The 26,672-nt window shown below is 44.9% G+C and overlaps 2 long non-coding RNA genes and 1 pseudogene across 5 annotated transcripts; 1 reads left to right on the top strand and 2 right to left on the bottom strand.

Moving 5' to 3' along the window:
• The window catches only part of LOC118382135 (NACHT, LRR and PYD domains-containing protein 3-like), a 31,633-nt pseudogene extending 10,545 nt beyond the window's left edge, over positions 1-21,088 (bottom strand).
• Positions 2,369-2,925, top strand: LOC127932563 (uncharacterized). The gene is made up of 3 exons (XR_008145958.1): positions 2,369-2,563; positions 2,729-2,794; positions 2,861-2,925. It is a non-coding gene; the product is annotated as an uncharacterized LOC127932563 (long non-coding RNA).
• A 1,229-nt stretch (positions 21,089-22,317) lies between the features above and the next one.
• Positions 22,318-26,450, bottom strand: LOC127932562 (uncharacterized). Of its 4 annotated transcripts, none has more exons than XR_008145955.1 (6): positions 26,324-26,450; positions 24,635-25,249; positions 23,873-24,077; positions 23,140-23,221; positions 22,571-23,021; positions 22,318-22,471 (listed from the first exon to the last, which is right to left on the bottom strand). It is a non-coding gene; the product is annotated as an uncharacterized LOC127932562 (long non-coding RNA). The 4 variants fall into 4 exon arrangements; XR_008145956.1 differs by having other exon boundaries at positions 24,635-25,208; XR_008145957.1 differs by having other exon boundaries at positions 24,635-25,167.
• Between the last annotated feature and the right edge of the window lie 222 nt (positions 26,451-26,672).

The raw sequence follows: 26,672 nt of genomic DNA, 5'->3' as shown, positions 1-26,672 counted from the left end.
TGTTGTACACTTTCAGGTCCAGTTTGTCAACACTTCCTGGCCTTCGAGCATGGCTGGGACTGACATCAAGAGCTGGCCTTTCGTGACGTCTGCCATCGCCGAGCACTGTCAGCAGGCGTCAGACATCAAGAGTCTTCTCAGCAGGGTTTTTCTCAGGGGTTTTGGATGTCAAGAACCTTTGAATTTCAGTCACAAATGAGGTATCGTTCAACTCGATCAAACAGTGAAAGAGATTGATGCACCTCTCTGGGGAGGGATATTGTCTTTGTTTTTCGTCTGAAAGCCTATCTTTGATGTACTGAATGGTCTTCTGGATGCTTTCTGTGTCTCCCTTTGTCTGGAGGTTTAGGCTTTTCAAGAGGATCTGATTGGACTCCAGTGAGATGCCCAGAAGGAAGCGGAGGAAGAGGTCTAGATGACCGGTCTTGCTGCTCAACGCTTTATCCACAACACTCCTCTGCAAGTCATGCAATGTTTTCTGTAGCTGCTGAGAACCTCTGTGTTGTGGCCTGTAGTCTTCATCCTCGCTCCAGCTATCATCCCTGTAGCCATCATCCCTGTAGCCATCATCCCTGTCTCCAGAATCACTGTCATTTGTTCTTGGTAACTCTTGGTAGTCTCTTAAACTCAATGGGTTGACATTTTCACTGGCATATGAGTAAGCAACATAGAGTGCTGCGAAGAACTCTTGAATGGTGAGATGCACAAAGCTGTACATCTTTGCTTGAAACATTGGATCCTCCTCTCTGAAGATCTCTGTGCACATCCCTGAGAGCAAGAAGGCTTCGTTGACATCAATGCCACACTCTCTCAAATAGTCTTCAGAAAACACCAAATTGCTCTTTGCCAGGTTTTGGAAGGCAAGTTTCCAAGTTTCAGAATGATCTGTACGTCAGACTCTGACAGATTACGAGGATCTGGTTGGTTTTCCCCATGGTACTTCTTGTTCTTCATGTTTGTCAGGGTGAGTAGGAAGCGTATGTACATCTCAGTCAAAGTTTTAGGGGGTTTTCCATGGTCATTTTCACTCAACATTTTCCCAAGAACCATGGCAGTAATCCAACAGAAGACCGGTATGTGGCACATGATGTGGAGGCTCCTTGATGTCTTTATGTGGGAGATGATTTTGCTGGCCAGGTTCTCATCATCACTGAATCTCTTCTTGAAGTATTCTTCCTTCTGTGGGTCGTTGTATCCTCGAACTTCAGTGACACGGTCAAAACAGTCAGAGGGTATCTTATCAACTGCTGCTGGTCGGGAGGTTATCCAGAGGAGAGCTTCAGGAAGCAGATTCCCCTTGATGAGGTTTGTCAGCAGCACGTCCACTGATGTTGTCTCGGTTACATTAGACAACCTCTTGTTGTTATGGAAACACAGTGGAAGTTGGCTTTCATCGAGGCCATCGAAGATGAATACAACTTTCGACCACCTTCTTTGCGTCCTGCATATCTGTTAGTGCAGGGTGGAAGTCACTCAGGAGTTTCAAGAGATTGCAGTCGTCTTTGATCAAATTCAAGTCCCTAAATGGAAGTGCGAAGACAAAATCTACATCCCGATTGGCTATTCCTTCTGCCCAGTCAAGGATGAACTTCTGCACTGAGACTGTTTTTCCGATGCCAGCGATGCCCTTTGTCAGCACAGTTCTGATGGGTACCTCTTGTTTGGACTGGGATTTGTCATTATGTTCCTTTGTCTTTGGGTCTAAAGATATAAAGATGTCATTGCAGTTGATTGCATCGTCTTGAAATGCTTTGGTCCGAGCCGTATCTTCAATCTGCCAAACCTCATGCCCTTATTAACCCCTTCACTCTCTCCAGCTGTGATGTAGAGCTCTGTGTAGATCTTGTCAAGCAACGTTGGGTTTCCCGTTTCCAAGCCCCTCAAAGATGCTCCCAAACTTCTTCTTCATGTTGGACTTGTGTTTGTCCTTGACTTTTGGCAGATCTTCATCTAATGAGGAAAGACAATTGTTAGTGTCGTGGGATGTATAAAGTATCTTTCCTTCAGTTTTTTAATCTGCAGTATTCAGTAACATAACAACACAATACCTTCAGTTACTGGTTTCAAAGTCCAATTTCCTGCATGGGCGTACCTTATGAGTGTGTTTGTGTGTGTGTGTGTGTGTGTGTGTTAGTCTGCAATTGGTACATCCATTTTTGGACTAATTATATCCTGTATACCCATTGATTCTTGAAGAATACAACTTACAAATACCTCATGAGCTTAGTTCAACTTCTGAACACAAAATATTAGCTTAATTGTATTGTATTATTTGACAGGGTCACTGCATATTAACTAATCAACATGTCTGTAATAATTGGTCTTGTTTTTGTTGAGCTACAAAAATAACAATAAATAATTGTCTTACCAGCACCGTGCGAAGACATAGAAACACTGATGTTTTGATAAACTGAACCTGCAACATTGCAGCCAACAAGTTGGGGTGCAGCGACAACAGAGCCACCCTGAGCCATAATGGAGGACGGTGGATGGGCAGGTTGAGCCATAATGGAGGACGGTGGATGAGCAGGTTGAGCCATAATGGAGGACGGTGGATGAGCAGGTTGAGCCATGATGGAGGACGGTGGATGAGCAGGTTGAGCCATAATGGAGGACGGTGGATGAGCAGGTTGAGCCATGATGGAGGACGGTGGATGAGCAGGTTGAGCCATGATGGAGGACGGTGGATGAGCAGGTTGAGCCATGATGGAGGACGGTGGATGAGCAGGTTGAGCCATGATGGAGGACGGTGTAGGGGCAGGTTGAGCCATAATGGAGGACGGTGGATGAGCAGGTTGAGCCATGATGGAGGACGGTGTAGGGGCAGATTGAGCCATGATGGAGGACGGTGGATGAGCAGATTGAGCCATGATGGAGGACGGTGTAGGGGCAGGTTGAGCCATGATGGAGGACGGTGTAGGGGCAGGTTGAGACGTAATGGAGGACGAAGGACCAGAATGCTGGACTGGAGCGAGAGACTGAGGAGTCTGATCCATGATATCAGACAGTCAGTGTCCTCCCCCTGAGAGATACAGAGAGACAACATAAGTTGTAAGTTTAACATCAAAAACAAAAACATTTGAGTATGCTAATAGGTTATTAGCTTCTTGGTTATGACAAGGTAAGATAATTGTAAATATTTATTTATGTCCTATATTCCATTCGTTTAAATGAGGCTAGTGGAATCATATACAGGCTAGTGGCTTTATCATACAGACTAGTGGCTTTATCATATCACACAGGGACCTGCAGTACAGACTAGTGGCTTTATCATATCACACAGAGACCTGCAGTACAGACTAGTGGCTTTATCATATCACACAGAGACCTGCAGTACAGACTAGTGGCTTTATCATATCACACAGAGACCTGCAGTACAGACTAGTGGCTTTATCATATCACATAGAGACCTGCAGTACAGACTAGTGGCTTTATCATATCACACAGAGACCTTCAGTACAGACTAGTGGCTTTATCATATCACACAGAGACCTGCAGTACAGACTAGTGGCTTTATCATATCACACAGAGACCTGCAGTACAGACTAGTCTTTATCATATCACACAGGGACTTGTCCCATTGCTGCAACTCCCATACAGACTCGGAGGAGGTGAAGGTCGTGAGCCGTGTGTCCTCCGAAACACAACCCCACCAAGCTACACCGCTTCTTGACACAATGCTTAACCCGGATGCCAGACGCACCAATGTGTCAGAAGGAAACACCGTACACCTGGAGACCGTGTCAGTGTGCATGCGCCCGGCCCGCCACAGGAGTCGCTAGAGCGCGATGGGACAAGGACATCCCAGCCGGTCAAACCCTCCCCTAACCCGGACGACACTGGGCCAAACCCTCCCCTAACCCGGACGACACTGGGCCAAACCTCCCCTAACCCAGACGACACTGGGCCAAACCCTCCCCTAACCCAGACGACACTGGGCCAAACCCTCCCTACCCCGGACGACACTGGGCCAAACCCTCCCCTAACCCAGACGACACTGGGCCAAACCCTCCCCTAACCCAGACGACACTGGGCCAAACCCTCCCCAACCCAGACGACACTGGGCCAAACCCTCCCCTAACCCGGACGACACTGGGCCAAACCCTCCCTACCCCGGACGACACTGGGCCAAACCCTCCCCTACCCCGGACGACACTGGGCCAAACCCTCCCCTACCCCGGACGACACTGGGCCAAACCCTCCCCTACCCCGGACGACACTGGGCCAAACCCTCCCCTACCCCGGACGACACTGGGCCAAACCCTCCCCTACCCCGGACGACACTGGGCCAAACCCTCCCTAACCCGGACGACACTGGGCCAAACCCTCCCTAACCCGGACGACACTGGGCCAAACCCTCCCCTAACCCGGACGACACTGGGCCAAACCCTCCCCTAACCCGGACGACACTGGGCCAAACCCTCCCCTAACCCCGGACGACACTGGGCCAAACCCTCCCCTACCCCGGACGACACTGGGCCAAACCTCCCCTACCCCGGACGACACTGGGCCAAACCCTCCCCTACCCCGGACGACACTGGGCCAAACCCTCCCCTACCCCGGACGACACTGGGCCAAACCCTCCCTAACCCGGACGACACTGGGCCAAACCCTCCCCTACCCCGGACGACACTGGGCAAATTGTGTGTCGCCTCATGGGTCTCCCGGTCGCGGCCTCCTGCAACACAAACCGGAATCGAACCGGGATCTGTAGACAAGATAGTAATTACTAATAATTGGATACCACGAGATTGGGGAGAAAAAGGGGGGAAATTTTAAATAAACAAATTAAATAAAAATATTACTTTTTCAAAATTAATTAATATTCATTAATAACCAGCTGTGGTTATTAAATCAAATCCAATTTTCAAATCGCTTCCAGCTGTCCAAACAACATCATAAAATAATCTAAAACCACTTAATGACCTCCCTCCTCTATAGTACACCCATTAGAATTGCCATTTTCATTGAACTGATTTTACATGCATATATTGTACATTCAGTGCATATAGGAAGTGTAAGTGCATATACCTACCCCCCAGTGCATATAGGAAGTCTACACCCCCCCCCCCCAGTGCATATAGGAAGTCTACACCCCCCAGTGCATATAGGAAGTCTACACCCCCCAGTGCATATAGGAAGTCTACACCCCCCCCCCCCCCAGTGCATATAGGAAGTCTACACCCCCCAGTGCATATAGGAAGTCCACCACCCCCTTGGATTTCTTCACATTATATTGTGTTACAATGTGGAATTAAAATGAATGTAAGTCCACAAAATACTCTGTAATGTCAAAGTGGAAATATCTTAACATTTATTTTTTATTTTTTAAGATGAAGGAAAAATAAACCTCTAGTATACCTTGATAAGTATTCACCCCAATGAGACAATACATGTTAGAAGCACCTTTGGCAGTGATTACAGCTGTGAGTCTTAGGTAAGTCTCATAAGAGCTTTGCACACCTACATTGTGCAATATTTGTCCATTATTCTTTTCAAAAACTATTCAAGCTCTGTCAAGGTGTTGGGGATCATGACTAACTTGACTAGCAATTTTTTTTTTTTTTTTTGCAATAGATTTTCAAGCATGTTTAAGTCAAAACTCAGGAACATTCACTGTATTGTTGGTAAGCAACTCCAGTGTATATTTGGCTTTGTGTTGTGGGTTATTGTCCTGCTGAAAGGTGAATTCCTCTCCCAAGTGTCTGTTGGAAAGCAGACTGAACCAGGTTTTTCTCTAGGATTTTGCCTCTGCTTATCTCCACTACACATCTTGAAAAACCCATTTTTTCCGCCAATGACAAGCATACCCATACCATGATGCAGCCGCCACCATGCTTGAAAATAAGGAGGCAGTTACCCTAAACATAAAATAAAAATTATCTGTATTTAACTAGGCAAGTCAGTTTAGAACAAATTCTTATTTTCAATGACAGCCTAGGAACAGTGGGTTAACTGCCTTGTTCAGGGGCAGAACAACAGATTTTGCCTTGTCAACTCGGGATTTGATCTTGCAACCTTTTGGTTACTAGTCCACTGCTCTAACCACTAGGCTACCCTGCCGCCCCCAAAGTAATACTAAGTGTATGTTGTGTAGTAAGCTGTTAGTAGCCCATGTAACTCACTCTAATAATTTGATATATTTTTCACCTCTTAATTTCACCAAACGTTACCGTTCTGACTTGGTGGTGCACATATAGCCTATAACCTGTTTTCGAGAAATGCAATCATCTAATATCGTAAGAGATTTAATTGTCTGCTTGTATGTCTCTTTATTTATCCTACGTCTGACTTGGTGTACAGGGAGAACACTGTAAGAACGGCCCATGTTCTGAATACTGTCGCTGTACATTTCAAAAGCGCTTAACAAATAGTTATATTGACTACGTCAGTCCTAGATTGCTCATTATTGTATTAATCAAAATGATGGATTGCCTGTCTGTTTCATCCCCTGATGCCATAGTTTGTAAATCTTAATTGCCAGTAGAAACCACATTTGTTTAAGCAAGTCAGCCATATCAGCTATGTTTAAAAAAGCCTGCAGTAAATGAGGTGAATGTTTTGCTGCCAGACAAGGCCCTCCCACCTGTCTGATAGCCAGGTGTAGCAGTGGTATTTCTCAGGTAAGGCTTTATGTAGGTCTGTAACAGTTTCATTTGTGGGCACCGTTTGTCATCGTTATAGTGAAATGAATGTATTGTTTACCTGTTGTGTTGTGTAGTGGCTTTGCTGACATGCACTCAAAATATTTAGTTTTTTAGCCCCACCAAAATGTACATGCTAAAATCGCCACCGTCCACAACAAGTCAATTTGATCGGGGAAATGCGCATATTGTTTTTGATGCAGATATTACAATATTCACATTAAAATCTGTCGCCAATTTGATGGAAACCTAGCTTATGTTTCTATGAACTTGTCCAGCGATTTTTGTTGTTGTCAACATTTAGAAAGTGTCTGCATAGAAAATTGATTAGACAATTGCCTGCTAGGTGCGTTTCCAATCAACTATCTTGTCTCAATAAAAATAGCTTTGCGTAATGACATCACCTAAAATAAAATGCGCATTATTGAATGTCCTGTCTGCCCTCCCACCTATCGTTTCATTGGTTTCATGTCTCAGGTAGCCTGTGAGCCAGCATGAACAGAATGCTGTTTTACTAATATTTGCCTTGTCTGTTTCATGTCTCAGGTAGCCTGTGCCATGCTGAAACGTGCACTCCTTGAAAATGTAATGGTGTAACTGCCAGCCCCACCTATCGGTTTCATTCTTTAAAGTCAGAACAATGCCATCCTGTTAATAAATCATTTTTCATAGTGCCAACGTGGCGCTTAAAGTTACATGATGACATCACGTGACCTCCGTACGTATTCGGTAATTAACATTTATTCAAGAAACATCGCCCATCATACTTTGTCACAATAAAGAAAGTCCGACAAAAGAAAAATACTTGCACTCTAAAAAAATGTAATGGTGTAACCACACCTGCCGATCTTCTGAAAAATCGTCCTCCTATATCTGCTGTTTCCATTACACATGACGCAATTATTATATATTTTTTGTCCCGACATGGCTTTTGTCGATAGTCCATAGAAACCTGCCTCTTTTGAGAAGAGATACACTGTATACATCATGACATAAGTAGACTAAGTATGTTCTCCTACCTAAAGACGAAGAAAAAAAAGATTAACCTGATAATTGTTTCTTCGTCTGGCATTCTTTTGATGGCCTTTCGTTTTTACTTCCTTGTTGAGCGCTTTTTGCGAATTTTGAAGTTAACGTCAAAAAGTTACTTACTCTTTTTGTGGGACATTAACAGATAATAGCCTCGTTCTCGTATTTGTCTATGGCCTATTTAAATAGGTCAACAATAGACCTGTCCACGACGTTAATGAATATAATAGACCCATGAAGCAGAAGAATTGGAAACGGGCTATGGCTGGGCTAGTCAGGAAATCACAAGAACCCGCCCCTTGTTACTGCCTCTCGTTCTCATGTACGATTGGTCGCTGGACTATAGGGGGTTATTCATGCCAGAATTAAGCCTCGTGAAGCTACTGATGCCTCTCACCAAGCCACCTAAAGTCTTCCCAGCGCCATAAAATAATGCCATTAATTAATATGGACAGTCAATGGAGACAAGTTTGTTTCTAAGGCGTCAAACTGCCGACACGTTCACGTCACATGACACTTACACATCATGTAGACGCAGTGTTCACGTTGTGTAACGTGTCGCGTGTCAGTTTGTGTGTACGTGTCACGTGTCAGTTTGTGTGTACGTGTCACGTGTCAGTTTGTGTGTACGTGTCACGTGTCAGTTTGTGTGTACGTGTCACGTGTCAGTTTGTGTGTACGTTTATTATGAATGATCTTACCATGAACGCCTTAAAAACGGCTACATGTTTTAGGTGTTAGTTTAAGTGTCTGTTTAGTTCATCTATTTAATTTCTCGATTGAGTTAAAATAGGCCTATCACCTCAAAGCAAAAATTATTAGGCTAGTTGATATCGCAGCCACCATTACTGTGTAGATATACCTATTTCTCACATCAATACAAAATCAAGGTTATCTTGGTAGCCTAACGGTCAGAGCGTTGGGACAGTAACCAAAATGTTGCTGGATCAAATCCCAAAGCTGACAATAAACGTTTTTGTTGTTGTTTTGCCTGAGCAAAGCACTGTTTCCCAGGTGACTGTGGATGTCGATTAAGGCTGCCTCCCGCACCTCTCTGATTCAGAGGGGTTGGGTTAAATGCGGAAGGCACACAACTGACTTGGTATCCCCCTTTCATTTTCTTTATTGGAGGTAGCCTAGGTCTCTAGTGGCGCATTCAAAACAACTCACAAGTCAGCAATCTCTGACTTCAGGGCGTTCAAGACAACTGGAAACTCTGAAGAAAACGAGCTCAGACTGGGATTTTTGTTTTGTTTTGAACAGTCATCCAACTCGGAATCTCTGACATCTTTTCTCTGACCTGAAAACCACTGATGTCATGATTTGACCTAGCTTTCTCCCCATTTCCCAGTTTACTGGATTAACAGATGCAATCCTTCATCTACATATTCATGTGGAGATGTTTTATGGTTAAAAGCAAGGTTTGAATTGAGGGAGTATGAGAGTATATAGGCCTTGTTATAGAGACGTGTAAAAAGCATATGCTACCACTTGTTTGCTGAGCCATATGAAAAGCAACGGTCCAGATTTTATAAAGCGTTCTATGCTCTAACAATGATAAAACTCCACTATTATTTCCACAGTCTACTAGCCTATCGAAGGTCTTGCTCAGCCTAAACATCACAGGAAAATGTGGTTGGTTTATTAAATGCTCTGCAATGTAGAGCTATGCCTAATGCAAAATACCAAGAAGTTAGAATCGGTATGGGTCTACGCATCGACCAAACAGCTTAACAGATAAAAACATGTATTATTCAGAAGGATCCCATTGAATCAGGCTATTCATTTCAGTGCAGTTGCGTTCTTACGCATATCCTTAGACTAAACAGAACCGAAAACAGCCTGTTTTCACAGATGATGAAGCCTGAACATTTTAAGCTGTTTGTCATTTTTAGCTCACAATTGTCTAAAGATTTGATACACATGAAGACCTATATTTAATCTGAAATAGACAAACAAAAGCCTGACTAGGATCCTGACTTTCCCCCACGTCATATTTATTACCAATTAGGCTAAATGTATTCCTATTCATTTGCATAACCATTGTGATTAATGTTATTTTATCATCTTCTGCTTTTAAATGAATTAACAGGCATCAGGGTAAACATAATATAATTTCAGTGCCCTCCACACACATCTTTTTTGCTACATGTACAGATCAGAAAGTGAGCAAATTTCACTTTCATATGCAAATTTTGAATCACATACAGTGATGCACACTCTGGCTTGTCTGGCTGGCATGTTTTCATTTTAAACAGGCATTCCCTTATCTACACTGAAATCATTTTAGACCTTAATTATGATTTAAAACAATCATAGCTCATTAGCACACCCTTGTGGTTGGAATATATTGCATTTCTTTTGATACAATGAATCATCTTAAACTAACAAATACCATCAAGGGATACGTCACAATTTACAATAACGAACACTGCCTGAAACAGCTGTGAAAACCAATCTAGCAATATTTTAGATTTTAATACATAACCATTGATCTTTTTTCGGAGGGAAGTTACTTTCTGATTTTCACATGGAAATCATAGGATGGGAGGAATAGAGAGGAGGGAAGTATTGTGTGGATGGGAGGAATAGAGAGGAGGGAAGTATTGTGTGGATGGGAGGAATAGAGAGGAGGGAAGTATTGTGTGGATGGGAGGAATAGAGAGGAGGGAAGTATTGTGTGGATGGGAGGAATAGAGAGGAGGGAAGTATTGTGTGGATGGGAGGAATAGAGAGGAGGGAAGTATTGTGTGGATGGGAGGAATAGAGAGGAGGGAAGTATTGTGTGGATGGGAGGAATAGAGAGGAGGGAAGTATTGTGTGGATGGGAGGAATAGAGAGGAGGGAAGTATTGTGTGGATGGGAGGAATAGAGAGGAGGGAAGTATTGTGTGGATGGGAGGAATAGAGAGGAGGGAAGTATTGTGTGGATGGGAGGAATAGAGAGGAGGGAAGTATTGTGTGGATGGGAGGAATAGAGAGGAGGGAAGTATTGTGTGGATGGGAGGAATAGAGAGGAGGGAAGTATTGTGTGGATGGGAGGAATAGAGAGGAGGGAGTATTGTGTGGATGGGAGGAATAGAGAGGAGGGAAGTATTGTGTGGATGGGAGGAATAGAGAGGAGGGAAGTATTGTGTGGATGGGAGGAATAGAGAGGAGGGAAGTATTGTGTGGATGGGAGGAATAGAGAGGAGGGAAGTATTGTGTGGATGGGAGGAATAGAGAGGAGGGAAGTATTGTGTGGATGGGAGGAATAGAGAGGAGGGAAGTATTGTGTGGATGGGAGGAATAGAGAGGAGAGGGAAGTAGAGAGGAGGGAAGTATTGTGTGGATGGGAGGAATAGAGAGGAGGGAAGTATTGTGTGGATGGGAGGAATAGAGGGGGGTAGTATTGTGTGGATGGGAGGAATAGAGAGGAGGAAGTATTGTGTGGATGGGAGGAATAGAGAGGAGGGAAGTATTGTGTGGATGGGAGGAATAGAGAGGAGGGAAGTATTGTGTGGATGGGAGGAATAGAGAGGAGGGAAGTATTGTGTGGATGGGAGGAATAGAGAGGAGGGAAGTATTGTGTGGATGGGAGGAATAGAGAGGAGGGAAGTATTGTGTGGATGGGAGGAATAGAGAGGAGGGAAGTATTGTGTGGATGGGAGGAATAGAGAGGAGGGAAGTATTGTGTGGATGGGAGGAATAGAGAGGAGGGAAGTATTGTGTGGATGGGAGGAATAGAGAGGAGGGAAGTATTGTGTGGATGGGAGGAATAGAGAGGAGGGAGGTATTGTGTGGATGGGAGGAATAGAGAGGAGGGAAGTATTGTGTGGATGAGAGGAATAGAGAGGAGGGAAGTATTGTGTGGATGGGAGGAATAGAGAGGAGGGAAGTATTGTGTGGATGAGAGGAATAGAGAGGAGGGAAGTATTGTGTGGATGGGAGGAATAGAGAGGAGGAAGTATTGTGTGGATGGGAGGAATAGAGAGGAGGGAAGTATTGTGTGGATGGGAGGAATAGAGAGGAGGGAAGTATTGTGTGGATGGGAGGAATAGAGAGGAGGGAAGTATTGTGTGGATGGGAGGAATAGAGAGGAGGAAGTATTGTGTGGATGGGAGGAATAGAGAGGAGGGATGTATTGTGTGGATGGGAGGAATAGAGAGGAGGGAAGTATTGTGTGGATGGGAGGAATAGAGAGGAGGGAAGTATTGTGGATGGGAGGAATAGAGAGGAGGGAAGTATTGTGTGGATGGGAGGAATAGAGAGGAGGGAAGTATTGTGTGGATGGGAGGAATAGAGAGGAGGGAAGTATTGTGTGGATGGGAGGAATAGAGAGGAGGGAAGTATTGTGTGGATGGGAGGAATAGAGAGGAGGGAAGTATTGTGTGGATGGGAGGAATAGAGAGGAGGGAAGTATTGTGTGGATGGGAGGAATAGAGAGGAGGGAAGTATTGTGTGGATGGGAGGAATAGAGAGGGGGGAAGTATTGTGTGGATGGGAGGAATAGAGAGGAGGGAAGTATTGTGTGGATGGGAGGTTCTGCCTGTTTTCAACAGGTTGTCGACTCGAAGAGGGAAACTGCAATGTCCAGGTGCTGCTGCCATCTTTGTTCTGAGTGTTTGCAGTGGTAGTGTTTTTATAGCTAATCTGTTCAGCTCACATTACGTGCCCAGTGTGATCGTTTTCTTGCTCTTTCTTAGCAGATAATGACAACATGACAATAACAGTAGCTGATGTAATGAAAAGTTGGAGGGTGGTGGGTAATGAGTCCTTCATCAGGTGGATCCATGTCTGGGTGTTAGGCAGAACCCCCTAGGTCCTGGAGAACAGGAACAGAGTAAAGGCAACAGGGCAGAACCCCTAGGTCCTGGAGAACAGGAGCAGAGTAAAGACAACAGGGCAGAACCCCTTGGGTCCTGGAGAACAGGAGCAGAGTAAAGACAACAGGGCAGAACCCCTGGGTCCTGGAGAACAGGAGCAGAGTAAAGACAACAGGGCAGAAGCCCTGGGTCCTGGAGAACAGGAGCAGAGTCAAGACAACAGGGCAGAACCCCTGGGTCCTGGAGAACAGGAGCAGAGTAAAGACAACAGGGCAGAACCCCTGGGTCCTAGAGAACAGGAGCAGAGTAAAGACAACAGGGCAGAACCCCCTGGGTCCTGGAGAACAGGAGCAGAGTCAAGACAACAGGGCAGAACCCCCTGGGTCCTGGAGAACAGGAGCAGAGTAAAGGGAACAGGGCAGAACCCCTGGGTCCTGGAGAACAGGAGCAGAGTCAAGACAACAGGGCAGAACTACTAGGTCCTGGAGAACAGGAGCAGAGTAAAGACAACAGGGCAGAACTACTAGGTCCTGGAGAACAGGAGCAGAGTAAAGGCAACAGGGCAGAACCCCTGGGTCCTGGAGAACAGGAGCAGAGTAAAGACAACAGGGCAGAACCCCTGGGTCCTGGAGAACAGGAGCAGAGTAAAGACAACAGGGCAGAACCCCTGGGTCCTGGAGAACAGGAGCAGAGTAAACACAACAGGGCAGAACCCCTGGGTCCTAGAGAACAGGAGCAGAGTAAAGACAACAGGGCAGAACCCCTGGGTCCTGGAGAACAGGAGCAGAGTAAAGGCAACAGGGCAGAACCCCTGGGTCCTGGAGAACAGGAGCAGATTAAAGACAACAGGGCAGAACCCCTGGGTCCTGGAGAACAGGAGCAGAGTAAAGACAACCGGGCAGAACCCCTGGGTCCTGGAGAACAGGAGCAGAGTAAAGACAACAGGGCAGAACTACTAGGTCCTGGAGAACAGGAGCAGAGTAAAGACAACAGGGCAGAACTACTAGGTCCTGGAGAACAGGAGCAGATTAAAGACAACAGGGCAGAACTACTAGGTCCTGGAGAACAGGAGCAGAGTAAAGACAACAGGGCAGAACCCCCTGGGTCCTGGAGAACAGGAGCAGAGTAAAGACAACAGGGCAGAACTACTAGGTCCTGGAGAACAGGAGCAGAGTAAAGGCAACAGGGCAGAACTACTAGGTCCTGGAGAACAGGAGCAGAGTAAAGACAACAGGGCAGAGCTACTAGGTCCTGGAGAACAGGAGCAGAGTAAAGACAACAGGGCAGAACCCCTAGGTCCTGGAGAACAGGAGCAGAGTAAAGGCAACAGGGCAGAACCCCTAGGTCCTGGAGAACAGGAGCAGAGTAAAGACAACAGGGCAGAACTACTAGGTCCTGGAGAACAGGAGCAGAGTAAAGACAACAGGGCAGAAACCCCTGGGTCCTGGAGAACAGGAGCAGAGTAAAGACAACAGGGCAGAAACCCCTGGGTCCTGGAGAACAGGAGCAGAGTAAAGACAACAGGGCAGAACCCCCTGGGTCCTGGAGAACAGGAGCAGAGTAAAGACAACAGGGCAGAACTACTAGGTCCTGGACAACAGGAGCAGAGTAAAGTGAACAAGGTAGGAGACAAACGTAAACAAGCAAACACAAAGGTTAAATGATTATCAGGTATGTAAAAATACAGTTACAGAATGATTTCATTTTAGTGTTTGATTAGACATGCAATAATGTTAATGGAAGACAGAAAGGAAAGGATCCCTGTCTAATGTTTGATGTCAGTGGGGTTGATGAGGGAGGTAAGGGATGGTCCCTGGAAAAGATAGAGAGATGAGTTGTGAGAGAAGCTCCAGGGTGGCGTCATGACCACTGGAGTCATACACCTTAACAGTACCTACCTGGAAGTGGTGGTTACTTAACGTGACCCAGTGGTTAGCCTTGAGACTGACTATCTGGAGAAACCCTGGGCCAGTGTTGGTTACTTAACGTGACCCAGTGGTTAGCCTTGAGATGGACTATCTGGAGAAACCCTGGGCCAGTGTTGGTTACTTAACGTGACCCAGTGGTTAGCCTTGAGATGGACTATCTGGAGAAACCCTGGGCCAGTGTTGGTTACTTAACGTGACCCAGTGGTTAGCCTTGAGATTGACTATCTGGAGAAACCCTGGGCCAGTGTTGGTTACTTAACGTGACCCAGTGGTTAGCCTTGAGATGGACTATCTGGAGAAAACCTCTGGGCCAGAGTTGGTTACTTAACGTGACCCAGTGGTTAGCCTTGAGATGGACTATCTGGAGAAACCCTGGGCCAGTGTTGGTTACTTAATGTGACCCAGTGGTTAGCCTTGAGATTGACTATCTGGAGAAACCCTGGGCCAGTGTTGGTTACTTAACGTGACCCAGTGGTTAGCCTTGAGATGGACTATCTGGAGAAAACCTCTGGGCCAGAGTTGGTTACTTAACGTGACCCAGTGGTTAGCCTTGAGATTGACTATCTGGAGAAAACCCCTGGGCCAGTGTTGGTTACTTAATGTGACCTAGTGGTTAGCCTTGAGATTGAGATTCTTATTTTCAATGACGGCCTAGGAACAGTGGGTTAACTGCCTGTTCAGGGGCAGAACGACAGATTTGTACCATGTCAGCTCGGGGATTCGAACTTGCAACCTTTCGGTTACTAGTCCAGTGTGAAGACAGAAATGTGACAGGTGATGAAGAGACTCCTCAATGTCTTCATGTGGGAGATGATTGGACAGGTTTTCATCATCACTGGATCTCTTCTTGAAGTATTCTTCTTTCTGTGGGTCTTTCAGATTCCCCTTGATGAGGTTTGTCAGCAGCACGTCCACTGATGTTGTCTTAGTTACATTAGACAACCATTTGTTGTTATGGAAACACAGTGGAAGGTGACTTTCATCCAGACCATCCAAGATGAACGCGACTTTACCGTCGACCACCTTCTTATCTGCTAGTTCAGGGTGGAAGTCAATCAAATCTACATCCTGATTGGCTATTCCTTCTGCCCAGTCAAGGATGAACTTCTGCACTGAGACTGATTCTCCGATGCCAGCGATGCCCTTGGTCAGCACAGTTCTGATGAATGCCTCTTGTTGGAATATGGATTTGAAGATGTCATTGCAGTTGATTGCATGATCTTGAAATGCTTTGATCCGAGCCGTATCTTCAATCTGCTGAACCTCATGCTCTTTATTGACTACCTTCACTCTCCCCAGCTGTGATGTAGAGCACTTTGTACAGTAGATCTCGTTGAGCAATGTTAGATTCTCCAGCTGTGATATAGATCTGTATAGATCTCGTTGAGCAATGTTAGATTCTCCAGCTGTGATATAGTTCTGTATAGATCTCGTTGAGCAATGTTAGATTCTCCAGCTGTGATATAGATCTGTATAGATCTTGTTGAGCAATGTTAGATTCTCCAGCTGTGATATAGTTCTGTATAGATCTCGTTGAGCAATGTTAGATTCTCCAGCTGTGATATAGTTCTGTATAGATCTCGTTGAGCAATGTTAGATTCTCCAGCTGTGATATAGATCTGTATAGATCTCGTTGAGCAATGTTAGATTCTCCAGCTGTGATATAGTTCTGTATAGATCTCGTTGAGTAATGTTGGATTCTCCAGCTGTGATATAGTTCTGTTTAGATCTCGTTGAGTAATGTTGGATTCTCCAGCTGTGATATAGTTCTGTATAGATCTCGTTGAGCAATGTTTGATTCTCCAGATGTGATATAGTTCTGTTTAGATCTCGTTGAGTAATGTTGGATTCTCCAGCTGTGATATAGTTCTGTTTAGATCTCGTTGAGTAATGTTGGATTCTCCAGCTGTGATATAGTTCTGTTTAGATCTCGTTGAGTAATGTTGGATTCTCCAGCTGTGATATAGTTCTGTTTAGATCTCGTTGAGTAATGTTGGATTCTCCAGCTGTGATATAGTTCTGTTTAGATCTCGTTGAGTAATGTTGGATTCTCCAGCTGTGATATAGTTGTGTATAGATCTCGTTGAGTAATGTTGGATTTCCACGTTTTGCAATGCCCTCAAAGATGTTCCCAAACTTCTTCCTCATGTTGGACATTCCTCATGTCCTTGCAGGTCTACTTCTAATAAGAAAAAATATATAGCTATTGAGTAGTTTGTTAGTCTGAGTTCTAGTGTCTGTTATATGTCACTATGGGCGTTTTCACACAAAGTTAGTTTGCTATAGTTCTAATCAGTTTGTTTATTTGCTACATAGTATGTTTTCATTGGGTCTGGTCGGTTTCACATTGCTAAATGAATGAAAGTGCCTAAACCAAACCACGTGTTCTTCATGCTGGTTGACTCATCATAGGTTGTTTTTGTACAGTACTTAACCTCGTACTCCCAACGTAGAGGAGGCTGCGCAGCCTAATCAGGTGAAGATTCAAATGTGTGACTTCTTTGCAAGGTCAATTGATGATGTTAGCAATAATACATCCACTTTAAACAGGATAAAGTTCAGGCCACCGCTGTGTTTTAAATGTTGCAAAATGCAGACGAAAAGTGAACTGTAATGGCGATTAAAATGGTGTGTTATTTAAGCAGCCCTGTATCTGTTCAACCCAAATAATACAGAGATTTGATTCACTGAAACTCACTCAATGTGTTTCTCTATTTCCTTTGAGAATGAACACATTTCTGTGTGACTCACCAGTAGCTGGATGACTTGTCTCTCTAGAGAGAGAAAGAGAGGAAACACTCGAGCTCTTAATAAAAGCTCTTATTTATCTTCGTAAATATCTTTATGGTCTTTGATCGTAAAATGGAAAACAAAAAAGGAGATACGAAGTTTGTCAGCAGCAGCATGTTAACTGACCCCCCTTGAGCCATGATGGAGGACTGTGGAAGAACAGGTTGAGCCGTAATGGAGGACTGTGGAAGAACAGGTTGAGACGTTTCTGTCAGTCTGTCATCTCACACAGCCGTATCTGTCAGGCTGCCATCTCACACAGCCGTCCGTGTCTGTCAGGCTGCCATCTCACACAGCCGTGTCTGTCAGGCTGCCATCTCACACAGCCGTGTCTGTCAGGCTGCCATCTCACACAGCCGTGTCTGTCAGGCTGCCATCTTGCACTGACTACAGTCGATGAGCCTGAGAGTGTTTTTCTCTCTTAGCCGTACCAAATCAAATTTCAAATCAAATCCAATTTTATTGGTCACATACACATGGTTAGCAGATGTTATTGGTTACGTACACATGGTTAGCAGATGATATTGGTCACATACACATGGTTAGCAGATGTTATTGGTCACATACACATGGTTAGCAGATGTTATTGGTCACATACACATGGTTAGCAGATGTTAATGCGAGTGTAGCGAAATGCTTGTGCTTCTAGTTCCGACGGTGCAATAATATCTAACAGGTAATTAACAATTCCCCAACAACTACCTACTACAAGTAATCTACCAATTCCCCAACTACCTAATACAAGTAATCTACCAATTCCCCAACTACCTAATACAAGTAATCTACCAATTCCCCAAAAACTACCTAATACACACAAATCTAAAGGGGCGAAAGAGAATATGCACATATAAGTGTATGGATGAGTGATGGCCGATTAGCATAGACAAGGTGCAGTAAATGGTATATAAAATACAGAACATACATGTGATGAGTAATGTAAGATATGTAAACATTATTAATGTGGCATTATTGAAGGTGACTAGTGATCCATTTATTAAGAGGTTCATTTAATTCACAAACAAGGGATCGTTCAACTCAATCAAACAGAGAAAGAGATTGATGCACCTCTCTGGGGAGGGATATTGTCTTTGTTTTTGTCTGAAAGTCTATCCTTGATGTACTGGATGGTCTTCTGGATGCTTTCTGCGTCTCCCTTTGTCTGGAGGTTTAGGCTTTTCAAGAGGATCCGATTGGACTCCAGTGAGATGCCCAGAAGGAAGCGGAGGAAGAGGTCTAGGTGACCGGTCTTGCTGCTCAAAGATTCATCCACCGCACTCCTCTGCAAGTCATGCAGTGTTTTCTGTAGCTGCTGAGAACCTCTGTGTTGTGGTCTGTAGTCTTCATCCTCGCTCCAGCTATCATCCCTGTAGCCCTCATCACTGTAGCCATCATCCCTGCCGTCATCATCCCTGCAGTCATCATCCCTGCCGTCATCATCCCTGCAGTCATCCTCCCTGCCGTCATCATCCCTGCAGTCATCATCCCTGCAGTCATCATCCCTGCAGTCATCATCCCTGTAGTCATCATCCCTGTCGTCATCATCCCTGTAGCCATCATCCCTGCTGTCATCATCCCTGCAGTCATCGTCCCTGTCTCCAAAATATGTGTCCCCGAATCACTGTCATTTTTTCTTGGTAGCTCTTGGTAGTCTCTGAAACGAAATGGGCTGACATTTTCACTGGCATATGAGTAAGCAACATAGAGTGCTGCAAAGAACTCTTGAATTGTGAGATGCACAAAGCTGTACATCTTTGCTTGAAACATAGGGTCCTCCTCTCTGAAGATCTCTGTGCACATCCCTGAGAGCAAGAAGGCTTCGTTGACATCAATGCCACACTCTCTCAAATAGTCTTCAGAAAACACCCGATTGCTCTTTTCCAGGTTTTGGAAGGCAAGCTTTCCAAGCTTCAGAATGATCTGTACGTCAGACTTTGACAGATTACGAGGATCTGGTTGGTTTTCCCCATGGTACTTCTTGTTCTTCATGTTTGTCAGAGTGAGTAGGAAGCGAATGTAAATCTCAGTTAGAGGGACTTTTCCATGGTCATTTTCGCTCAACATTTTCCCAAGAACCTTGGCAGTAATCCAACAGAAGACCGGTATGTGGCACATGATGTGGAGGCTCCTTGATGTCTTTATGTGGGAGATGATTTTGCTGGCCAGGTTCTCATCATCACTGAATCTCTTCTTGAAGTATTCTTCCTTCTGTGGGTCGTTGTATCCTCGAACTTCAGTGACACGGTCAAAACAGTCAGAGGGTATCTTATCAACTGCTGCTGGTCGGGAGGTTATCCAGAGGACAGCTTCAGGAAGCAGATTCCCTTGATGAGGTTTGTCAGCAGCACGTCCACTGATGTTGTCTCGGTTACATTAGACAACCTCTTGTTGTTATGGAAACACAGTGGAAGTTGGCTTTCATCGAGGCCATCGAAGATGAATACAACTTTACCGTCGACCACCTTCTTTGCGTCCTGCATGTATGTTAGTTCAGGGTGGAAGTCACTCAGGAGTTTCAAGAGATTGCAGTCGTCTTTGATCAAATTCAAGTCCATAAATGGAAGTGCGAAGACAAAATCTACATCCCGATTGGCTATTCCTTCTGCCCAGTCAAGGATGAACTTCTGCACTGAGACTGTTTTTCCGATGCCAGCGATGCCCTTTGTCAGCACAGTTCTGATGGGTACCTCTTGTTTGGACTGGGCTTTGTCATTATGTTCCTTTGTCTTTGGGTCTAAAGGTCTAAAGATGTCATTGCAGTTGATTGCATCGTCTTGAAATGCTTTGGTCCGAGCCGTATCTTCAATCTGCCAAACCTCATGCTCCTTATTAACCCCTTCACTCTCTCCAGCTGTGATGTAGAGCTCTGTGTAGATCTTGTCAAGCAACGTTGGGTTTCCCCGTTTTCCAAGCCCCTCAAAGATGCTCCCAAACTTCTTCTTCATGTTGGACTTGTGTTTGTCCTTGACTTTTGGCAGATCTTCATCTAATGAGGAAAGACAATTGTTAGTGTCGTGGGATGTATAAAGTATCTTTCCTTCAGTTTTTTAATCTGCAGTATTCAGTAACATAACAACACAATACCTTCAGTTACTGGTTTCAAAGTCCAATTTCCTGCATGGGCGTACCTTATGAGTGTGTTTGTGTGTGTGTGTGTGTGTTAGTCTGCAATTGGTACATCCATTTTTGGACTAATTATATCCTGTATACCCATTGATTCTTGAAGAATACAACTTACAAATACCTCATGAGCTTAGTTCAACTTCTGAACACAAAATATTAGCTTAATTGTATTGTATTATTTGACAGGGACACTGCATATTAACTAATCAACATGTCTGTAATAATTGGTCTTGTTTTTGTTGAGCTCCAAAAATAACAATAAATAATTGTCTTACCAGCACCGTGCGAAGACATAGAAACACTGATGTTTTGATAAACTGAACCTGCAACATTGCAGCCAACAAGTTGGGGTGCAGCGACAACAGAGCCACCCTGAGCCATAATGGAGGACGGTGGATGAGCAGGTTGAGCCATGATGGAGGACGGTGGATGAGCAGGTTGAGCCATAATGGAGGACGGTGGATGAGCAGATTGAGCCATGATGGAGGACGGTGTAGGGGCAGGTTGAGCCATGATGGAGGATGGTGGATGAGCAGGTTGAGCCATGATGGAGGATGGTGGATGAGCAGGTTGAGCCATGATGGAGGACGGTGGATGAGCAGGTTGAGCCATGATGGAGGACGGTGGATGAGCAGGTTGAGCCATGATGGAGGACGGTGGATGAGCAGGTTGAGCCATAATGGAGGACGGTGGATGAGCAGGTTGAGCCATGATGGAGGACGGTGGATGAGCAGGTTGAGCCATAATGGAGGACGGTGGATGAGCAGGTTGAGCCATAATGGAGGACGGTGGATGAGCAGATTGAGCCATGATGGAGGACGGTGGATGAGCAGGTTGAGCCATGATGGAGGACGGTGGATGAGCAGGTTGAGCCATGATGGAGGACGGTGGATGAGCAGGTTGAGCCATGATGGAGGACGGTGTAGGGGCAGGTTGAGCCATGATGGAGGACGGTGTAGGGGCAGGTTGAGCCATGATGGAGGACGGTGTAGGGGCAGGTTGAGCCATGATGGAGGACGGTGTAGGGGCAGGTTGAGCCATGATGGAGGACGGTGTAGGGGCAGGTTGAGACGTAATGGAGGACGAAGGACCAGAATGCTGGACTGGAGCGAGAGACTGAGGAGTCTGATCCATGATATCAGACAGTCAGTGTCCTCCCCCTGAGAGATACAGAGAGACAACATAAGTTGTAAGTTTAACATCAAAAACAAAAACATTTGAGTATGCTAATAGGTTATTAGCTTCTTGGTTATGACAAGGTAAGATAATTGTAAATATTTATTTATGTCCTATATTCCAAATGACTTGTTTAAATGACTTTAAAGACCTCTTATCATATCACACAGAGACCTGGTACAGACTAGTGGCTTTATCATATCACACAGAGACCTGCAGTACAGACTAGTGGCTTTATCATATCACACAGAGACCTGCAGTACAGACTAGTGGCTTTATCATATCACACAGAGACCTGCAGTACAGACTAGTGGCTTTATCATATCACACAGAGACCTGCAGTACAGACTAGTGGCTTTATCATATCACACAGAGACCTGCAGTACAGACTAGTGGCTTTATCATATCACACAGAGACCTGCAGTACAGACTAGTGGCTTTATCATATCACACAGAGACCTGCAGTACAGACTAGTGGCTTTATCATATCACACAGAGACCTGCAGTACAGACTAGTGGCTTTATCATATCACACAGAGACCTGCAGTACAGACTAGTGGCTTTATCATATCACCTGCAGTACAGACTAGTGGCTTTATCATATCACACAGAGACCTGCAGTACAGACTAGTGGCTTTATCATATCACACAGAGACCTGCAGTACAGACTAGTGGCTTTATCATATCACACAGAGACCTGCAGTACAGACTAGTGGCTTTATCATATCACACAGAGACCTGCAGTACAGACTAGTGGCTTTACTCACACAGAGACCTGCAGTACAGACTAGTGGCTTTATCATATCACACAGGGACCTGCAGTACAGACTAGTGGCTTTATCATATCACACAGGGACCTGCAGTACAGACTAGTGGCTTTATCATATCACACAGGGACCTGCAGTACAGACTAGTGGCTTTATCATATCACACAGAGACCTGCAGTACAGACTAGTGGCTTTATCATATCACACAGGGACCTGCAGTACAGACTAGTGGCTTTATCATATCACACAGGACAGTACAGACTAGTGGCTTTATCAGTACAGACTAGTGGCTTTATCATATCACACAGGGACCTGCAGTACAGACTAGTGGCTTTATCATATCACACAGAGACCTGCAGTACAGACTAGTGGCTTTATCATATCACACAGAGACCTGCAGTACAGACTAGTGGCTTTATCATATCACACAGAGACCTGCAGTACAGACTAGTGGCTTTATCATATCACACAGAGACCTGCAGTACAGACTAGTGGCTTTATCATATCACACAGAGACCTGCAGTACAGACTAGTGGCTTTATCATATCACACAGAGACCTGCAGTACAGACTAGTGGCTTTATCATATCACACAGAGACCTGCAGTACAGACTAGTGGCTTTATCATATCACACAGAGACCTGCAGTACAGACTAGTGGCTTTATCATATCACACAGAGACCTGCAGTACAGACTAGTGGCTTTATCATATCACACAGAGACCTGCAGTACAGACTAGTGGCTTTATCATATCACACAGAGACCTGCAGTACAGACTTTTTATCATATCACACAGAGACCTGCAGTACAGACTAGTGGCTTTATCATATCACACAGAGACCTGCAGTACAGACTAGTGGCTTTATCATATCACACAGAGACCTGCAGTACAGACTAGTGGCTTTATCATATCACACAGAGACCTGCAGTACAGACTAGTGGCTTTATCATATCACACAGAGACCTGACTAGTACAGACTAGTGGCTTTATCATATCACACAGACCTGCAGACTAGTGGCTTTATCATATCACACAGAGACCTGCAGTACAGACTAGTGGCTTTATCATATCACACAGAGACCTGCAGTACAGACTAGTGGCTTTATCATATCACACAGAGACCTGCAGTACAGACTAGTGGCTTTATCATATCACACAGAGACCTGCAGTACAGACTAGTGGCTTTATCATATCACACAGGGACCTGCAGTACAGACTAGTGGCTTTATCATATCACACAGGGACCTGCAGTACAGACTAGTGGCTTTATCATATCACACAGGGACCTGCAGTACAGACTAGTGGCTTTATCATATCACACAGGGACCTACAGACTAGTGGCTTTACATATCACACAGGGACCTGCAGTACAGACTAGTGGCTTTATCATATCACACAGGGACCTGCAGTACAGACTAGTGGCTTTATCATATCACACAGAGACCTGCAGTACAGACTAGTGGCTTTATCATATCACACAGAGACCTGCAGTACAGACCTGCAGTACAGACTTTATCATATCACACAGAGACCTGCAGTACAGACTAGTGGCTTTATCATATCACACAGAGACCTGCAGTACAGACTAGTGGCTTTATCATATCACACAGAGACCTGCAGTACAGACTAGTGGCTTTATCATATCACACAGAGACCTGCAGTACAGACTAGTGGCTTTATCATATCACACAGAGACCTGCAGTACAGACTAGTGGCTTTATCATATCACACAGAGACCTGCAGTACAGACTAGTGGCTTTATCATATCACACAGAGACCTGCAGTACAGACTAGTGGCTTTATCATATCACACAGGGACCTGCAGTACAGACTAGTCTTTATCATATCACACAGAGACCTGCAGTACAGACTAGTCTTTATCATATCACACAGAGACCTGCAGTACAGACTAGTGGCTTTATCATATCACACAGGGACCTGCAGTACAGACTAGTGGCTTTATCATATCACACAGGGACCTGCAGTACAGACTAGTGGCTTTATCATATCACACAGACCTGCAGTACAGACTAGTGGCTTTATCATATCACACAGGACCTGCAGTACAGACTAGTCTTTATCATATCACACAGAGACCTGCAGTACAGACTAGTCTTTATCATATCACACAGAGACCTGCAGTACAGACTAGTGGCTTTATCATATCACACAGAGACCTGCAGTACAGACTAGTGGCTTTATCATATCACACAGGGACCTGCAGTACAGACTAGTCTTTATCATATCACACAGAGACCTGCAGTACAGACTAGTGGCTTTATCATATCACACAGGACCTGCAGTACAGACTAGTCTTTATCATATCACACAGAGACCTGCAGTACAGACTAGTGGCTTTATCATATCACACAGGACCTGCAGTACAGACTAGTGGCTTTATCATATCACACAGAGACCTGCAGTACAGACTAGTGGCTTTATCATATCACACAGAGACCTGCAGTACAGACTAGTGGCTTTATCATATCACACAGAGACCTGCAGTACAGACTAGTGGCTTTATCATATCACACAGAGACCTGCAGTACAGACTAGTGGCTTTATCATATCACACAGAGACCTGCAGTACAGACTAGTGGCTTTATCATATCACACAGAGACCTGCAGTACAGACTAGTGGCTTTATCATATCACACAGAGACCTGCAGTACAGACTAGTGGCTTTATCATATCACACAGAGACCTGCAGTACAGACTAGTGGCTTTATCATATCACACAGAGACCTGCAGTACAGACTAGTGGCTTTATCATATCACACAGAGACCTGCAGTACAGACTAGTGGCTTTATCATATCACACAGAGACCTGCAGTACAGACTAGTGGCTTTATCATATCACACAGAGACCTGCAGTACAGACTAGTGGCTTTATCATATCACACAGAGACCTGCAGTACAGACTAGTGGCTTTATCATATCACACAGAGACCTGCAGTACAGACTAGTGGCTTTATCATATCACACAGAGACCTGCAGTACAGACTAGTGGCTTTATCATATCACACAGAGACCTGCAGTACAGACTAGTGGCTTTATCATATCACACAGGGACCTGCAGTACAGACTAGTGGCTTTATCATATCACACAGGGAGACCTTTATCATACGCAGTACAGACTAGTGGCTTTATCATATCACACAGGGACCTGCAGTACAGACTAGTGGCTTTATCATATCACACAGGGACCTGCAGTACAGACTAGTCTTTATCATATCACACAGAGACCTGCAGTACAGACTAGTCTTTATCATATCACACAGAGACCTGCAGTACAGACTAGTGGCTTTATCATATCACACAGAGACCTGCAGTACAGACTAGTGGCTTTATCATATCACACAGAGGACCTGCAGTACAGACTAGTGGCTTTATCATATCACACAGGGACCTGCACTGTGGCTTTAAGACCCTCAGACCTGCAGGACAGACTAGTGGCTTTATCATATCACACAGAGACCTGCAGTACTAGTGGCTTTATCATATCACACAGGGACCTGCAGACTAGTGGCTTTATCATATCACACAGGACAGACTAGTGGCTTTATCATATCACACAGAGACCTGCAGTACTAGTGGCTTTATCATAACCCTCACCAGAGACCTGCAGTACAGACTAGTGGCTTTATCATATCACACAGAGACCTGCAGTACAGACTAGTGGCTTTATCATATCACACAGAGACCTGCAGTACAGACTAGTGGCTTTATCATATCACACAGAGACCTGCAGTACAGACTAGTGGCTTTATCATATCACACAGAGACCTGCAGTACAGACTAGTGGCTTTATCATATCACACAGAGACCTGCAGTACAGACTAGTGGCTTTATCATATCACACAGAGACCTGCATTACAGACTAGTGGCTTTATCATATCACACAGAGACCTGCAGTACAGACTAGTGGCTTTATCATATCACACAGAGACCTGACCTGTGGCTTTATCATATCACACAGAGACCTGCAGTACAGACTAGTGGCTTTATCATATCACACAGGGACCTGCAGTACAGACTAGTGGCTTCATCATATCACACAGAGACCTGCAGTACAGACTAGTGGCTTTATCATATCACACAGGGACTTGTCCCATTGCTGCAACTCCCATACAGACTCGGAGGAGGTGAAGGTCGTGAGCCGTGTGTCCTCCGGACGAAACACAACCCCACCAAGCTACACCGCTTCTTGACACAATGCTTAACCCGGACGACACTGGGCAAATTGTGTGTCGCCTCATGGGTCTCCCGGTCGCGGCCTCCTGCAACACAAACCGAATCGAACCGTGATCTGTAGACAAGATAGTAATTACTAATAATTGGATACCACGAGATTGGGGAGAAAAAAGGGGGGAAATTTTAAATAAACAATAAATTAAATAAAAAATATTACTTT

The sequence above is a fragment of the Oncorhynchus keta genome, chromosome 10 (genome assembly GCF_023373465.1).
Source record: "Oncorhynchus keta strain PuntledgeMale-10-30-2019 chromosome 10, Oket_V2, whole genome shotgun sequence".
Lineage (NCBI taxonomy): Eukaryota > Metazoa > Chordata > Actinopteri > Salmoniformes > Salmonidae > Oncorhynchus > Oncorhynchus keta.
The sequence above is the reverse complement of the archived record's forward strand: the minus strand, read 5'-3'. Positions and strand labels throughout refer to the sequence as shown.